This window comes from Odontomachus brunneus, unplaced genomic scaffold (genome assembly GCF_010583005.1).
Source record: "Odontomachus brunneus isolate Ranch 3 - 2012 unplaced genomic scaffold, Obru_v1 Obru_scaffold_090, whole genome shotgun sequence".
NCBI lineage: Eukaryota > Metazoa > Arthropoda > Insecta > Hymenoptera > Formicidae > Odontomachus > Odontomachus brunneus.
Window position 1 is genome coordinate 203,299 of NW_022639540.1, and position 5,752 is coordinate 209,050.

The following is a 5,752-nucleotide window of genomic DNA, read 5'->3' on the forward strand; positions in this document are numbered from 1 at the left end:
ATTTCACGATGGAACTCTGTCCTTTAATACTATATGCTAAGATATGCTAAGGCAAAAAACCAAGTAAAAAATTTCCAACGAAAACACATGCCAGAAATTAGACAGTTTGTACTATTTAGATTTTATTAGACGGTAATTGTAAAACGACTGAGTAAGCATATCAGGTTGACATGAAACTGGTTAATGTCTCTTGGTCAGTTATTGGCCAGAAAAAATAGTAATTGAAAGTAAACCTGCAATCATCTCAATAATGATTGAATTGGCCAGTTTCTGACTAGTTTTTTCTAGAAGTGTTTCTACTTAGGTAATACCTTGCGACACAATTAACAGATATTGACAGACTACATACACACAGTGTGTACAAAGGCGTGTACAAGCTCGCGATATTGCATCATTATAGCTGGAGCCTTGACGCGTAACTTCGTGGAACCCGATTGGACTTTGGCGTAGAAGGTAATCTTTGAGAAGCCACGCGGCATTTCGCGAAGCCAACAAGTGTGTTCCCGCGAAGATATTAAATTCCGCGCGCCTACTCCGTCGCCAAGGAAGTCGTCGTAAGCAAAGATACGGGCCGGGCGACTCTCATTCTCGTTATACGCGTGTAAAATTGATAGGTAGACGGTTCTCTGTCTCTCGGCGAAACGCCGGCCGATTTTCGATTGCGTTCCGAGCCGGCGCGGCGCAAGTAACGTTTCAACACGTCCTCCTTCCGTTTCACCTATGACCGCGGGCACAGAACAGCGGCGCGGATCAGTGTTCGGCGTCTAAAAAACGAATCTAAAAAATTGAATTCGGACGAGAAAGCAATTACAGTGGACTCGAATTTAAAGCTGCGCGGTGGCCACGGCCGGCCGGTTTTTTCCCATTAATCCATCCAATATCGGACGTCAAGCCGCTTCTCTATGGAAACATCATTTAACAGCGCAGATTTCGAACAAACAAGCAGATTCCAGTTCCGTCTCGCTATCATTCCACCGTCGGGCTTTTGTGCGCGCCGGTGTGCGCGTTCGCGCGAGTGCATCCGCGCGTTTCGTCTGTGCCTTTTCCGCTAGTAACGTGCGCGAAACCAACTCTGCCTGCAGCAGCGGCGGCGGCAGCGGTGACGGCCACCCCATATCCATCCCGTCGTCGCCCTCTCTTCGCCGGTTCCCTCGATTGTATCGATCATCGATGGAGTGAGGGTGCACGTCGAAAACGACGACTGGTTACTCGAGCGCATCGTATCGCCACGTCAATGGCGACTCACGTTCGCGTTGAGATCGCACTTGCACCTGCACGATATTTACGTACGCACGCACGTCGTGAACGCTTTCGCACACACGATTACGAGTGTATCGTAACTAACTTTCTCTTCTCTCCTCCTCCCTCCTGGATCCGCGAAACAGTTGTTGGCCAGCAAGTTTGGAGCGGCGTTTCGACACCGCCCTTTCCGCTCGTCGACATCGGCGCGGGCATCGAGCGCTAATAAGTAGCGCGTAATAACTCGCCCGAGTGGAACGATAATGGGCTGTGTTCATCTGCGAGTTGCACACGATCGCGTGTTAGCCCTTACCCCGGCCAATCAAACGCCCCGAAATGCTGTCGTTCAATTCCTGAGCAGAAAATAAGTCAGGATGCAGTCAGTGACTGGCCAGGAATTTTTGTTACTCTGTCCAGTATTCGTCCAGTATTGCTGTCTAAATCCTAATCAATTTGGTTGTTTCGATTTAGACAATTGGATGTTTGACAGTTGGATGTTGCGAATTAGACACAATGAAACTAACTACTTTCTAGATATTCATCATCAATTTCTAAGTAGTTTCTAGTCAATTCTTGTATTTTTATTTTCAAATTCTTATCTTCTTTTTCACTGCTAACACAACGTTAAACATTTTGGTCGTTTCCCAACCCTATTCAATAAGATAATTTATTTCAAACAAAAATTCAACAAATTTCTAATTAACCATTGAATTTCGGTGAAAAATAACTATTGAAAAATAATTGAAACATTTAGCGTTATATTAGCCTTTAAAATATGTATTTTACGCGCAAACGTTAAATATTTATACATACACATACATTTACATGCACATCAAGAGATGCGATAGCCGTTCTATATTCTTTTACCTCTATTTATATATAAATATTTTCTTCTCATTTCCGTGTTTGTTATGATGGTCATTTATAAAAAGCATTTAGTGAAACCAAAAGCTATAGTATTAATTTCACGCTACTTTATCGCAACTTTACTACAGTGAATGTCTAAAAATTATTAACCAGGATATTATCAGTTTTATAAATAGACGCAAACTAGCTATTATTTACTAATTAGTTTATTCTGATTGATATCTGTCTAATTTTTTATCAGAAAATGAAGATTAGGATGTGCGAGTTTTGACTATAATCTGATTATCAGTGTGACATTGATGATAGTTTAACACTGTCAAACATAATTATCCTTCCACGATTTAAAAATTGAATTTCACAATAGATATCCGCGCGAATGGCTTTTATAAGGTTTTATTTCTCTCACATTAGTTGTATACTCTAGCAGAGCTTGTTTATATATCTCACTATCGATCAGTTATTAATCTGTTTGGCTAACTTCTGTATAGCTTTGATTCAGAAAGTATTTGACTTTTTTATTCAGTCGTTTAACAGATACTGTTTGAGAATGCCTATACCATAAGAACTGGTTAGTTTCTCGTGTGACCAGCTTTTTTACCGAAAATTTGTCCGCTCGGGGTTCATTCGTTTCCCTTGATCCTCTGGAAATCTCTCCTTTTCGTTAGGGAAACAGCTTCTCACCGCGATAAGAGCCGGTATATTGTGTACGCAGGGATTAAGAGGGTAGTCTCGTTGACTCTCGCCTTTGCCGAAAAGCTCGGTCGAAAGAACTCAGGCGTCTACGTATCGCGCTTAGATGGGTGCTCTTTCGATAAATCGAGCAAAATAACTAAAATACGGCGTTAACGGCAGATTAAGTCGATTATATTCCGCGGGCGTTCGAGTTTTCGACCGGTTTCGTCCCCTCCGCGAGCTCATGTTAAATTATTAAAACCGTATATTAACGGCCGAAATTATGCGTCCCTGATTTATTCGGAGATAAAGGGCGTGCTTGAATTTTACGCGCTGCCACGGTAATATTCTTAAGAATATTAGGCGCTATTAAGAGCGCCGCCGTGAATCACCGGCGCGGCATGTTAACGACAGAAATTATGTGATGTTGATTTATCCCGCAGGGTGGGGGATATTTTTGAAGTTCGGCAGTGAGACGCGCAAACATCGGCCCTTAGACAAACAACATGACACATATCGATATTGAGTGTAGTTGTGTATCGAGTGAGATTCGCGTAATATCGCCCGACGTGCCTTTTATTTTCACTTCGCCCGACATGGCTTCTCTCTCTCTCTCTCTCTCTCTCTCTATCTCTCCCTCTTTCTTTTTCTCTTCCTCTCGTCCTCTCCCTTGCAATTCTCAATAGACGCGCTGCTATCTACCGCTGCGTGTACTACGCGCACCGCCGCAGCACAGAGACAGGAATTACGGAATGGAAACGTACGTCCGCTACGATTCCTTAATCTTGAATCAAAATGAATAACAATGGAGGCAGCGATTCGTTCGGGAATCGTCGACATGGCGACACGAGATGCCGCTGCATCTTTTAACGTACCTATCGGGAAAGTGCGCGAAGCGAAAGGACAAACTGTGTTGTCGTTCCGTTAGAAAAATACGTCCTTCTTTCTTTCTCTCTCTTTCTCTCCCTCCCTATTTGAGTTGCTTTTCATTCGAGAAAGTACCGTCCGGATCTCCGATCGAACGCGTCCGAATGAAGCGTGCATTCGTAAAAAGTAATTATGCAAACGCGCGCTCGTCCCTAAAGCGAGATCGGATGGACTCTTTGGAATCGAGCGGCGGCACCGAGTTGCGGAAGAAGCGACAAAGGATCGTCGGCCATATGTCGCGAAAGGCCGTGTATTTACACGGCGCGTCGGCACAAAGAGCCTCCCCCACGCAACACAGGACGTGCAATATCGTGTAATTAAACGGCAACGAAGGCCACGAGAATTTTTCAACTAGATTCCGCCATATGATAACTTTCCGTTCTAATTCTAGTCGCGGTTATATCGCGCTCGAGCGAATTCATCGCGGCGCGTCACGTGAAAAACCGGACGCCTCGTTTTGTCGCTTTGTCCCGCGTTGCGAACGTTCTTTCGGCCGAAATTCTCCCTGTCGCGCACTCGCACCCAGAAGAGCCCTTTAACGTATATTTCAGTGTGTACACCTCTGCCTCGCCGGCCGGCCGGCTCGGCGAAGCCCTTCAAACATCACTTTCTGGCGCGCCCACGGCGGGGCCGAGAGAGCGCGGCGAGAAACCGCGAAATATTTATAAACTTCGTCTTTCTTCCGTTGAAAGGTCGATGTACACGGCGCCTGTGTAGTGGGCGACGGTGCAGCCACGGAACGTTGGCGACGGCTACAAGAGCGTCAGACGACCCTCCTCCTATACGTTCGCGCAAATCTTTTCCTTTCTAACGCATCCACGTGTTCGTCTTCCTATCGAGAATACACGGAAAAAGTCGGCTCGTCGACGTGGAAGTTCCGGCGTACTCTCCTCGACTACGTGGAAATAATTCGGCGATGAAAGAATCAGTAGATCTCGCGCGCGTAGAGAAGTTTCACGGAAGTTTCTTGATGGAACGTAGATTTTACGATAATCAGCACATAGATATCAAGTTTTACGATCGGACCTGTATCGGATTGCTAAGCTTCGAATTTCCGATATCGACTCGAATCGGAGTCAGGCATTGATTCCAGATTGGATTATAGTCGGACGATCATTCGGGGTTCAAAGCACCAGTAACCGATTCTTTGCCAAATATTCGCAAGTACGCATCAGACAGCAGATTTTATTATTTCATTATCTTTTTTTAATCTTATCACGTATAGTGCTCGACGTTAATTATGCTATACCGATTCAAGTCGCGAAATTACGCGCGTATTATTTGGGAAAAATGACTAATCGCATATACATTTCCGCGTGAAATTATTTCAAACAGAGTTTGACGCGATCTTTAACCTTTTAAGGTAAAAGTACACCATAAATTCTCGATACTAAGGACATTGCTTCACTCTGATATTCTCATTATTTTGCTCTTTAAACACGAATATTTAAACTTTTAATATTCAGTATAGAGAGCATACACACACGCGCGCGCGCACACACACACACATACTATTCAGAACTCTTCAAAACAAAAGAGGAAAAATGTGTTATTAAACGTTTGATAGGGTCTTCGTACGTAGAAAAATTTTAACCGTAACCGTAAGGTCGTAAGAAAACTGATCAATCACAGTCGATTATTCCTCAAACGCAAGGAGAATAATCAACTTTGATTGGTCAGTTTTCTTACGACCTTACGGTTACGGTTAAAATTTTTCTACGTGCAAAGGCCCTTACTTTGTCTTATTCTTTCATTTCCGCCAGCGTAGAATTCTGAAGAAAATGATGTTTGTTTCACATTTCCACATTGATTTTCTACCGAGATACGGCCGTGAAATTTTCCAAAACGGCGTACGGCCCTCGCCGCCGGTCTACGGCACGCGCCTAGGACCTGTAGTTTATTTATTAGGTGGTAAACTTAGTTCCTGCGGTTTTTTTGTTTAAAAAAACTCATTTATTTCGACATCAAAAGCAAAAAATACATTAATCGAAGTATTTTCCCTCGCTAGCTATACATTTTTCCCATCTTTCGGGCAACGCGTAGATTC

General features: G+C 43.8%; 1 protein-coding gene across 1 annotated transcript in view; it reads left to right on the plus strand.

Moving 5' to 3' along the window:
- LOC116848143 (chondroitin sulfate proteoglycan 4) overlaps positions 1-5,752 on the plus strand; it is an 88,446-nt gene that overhangs the window by 1,028 nt on the left and 81,666 nt on the right. The gene's annotated exons all lie outside the window — the stretch shown is intronic.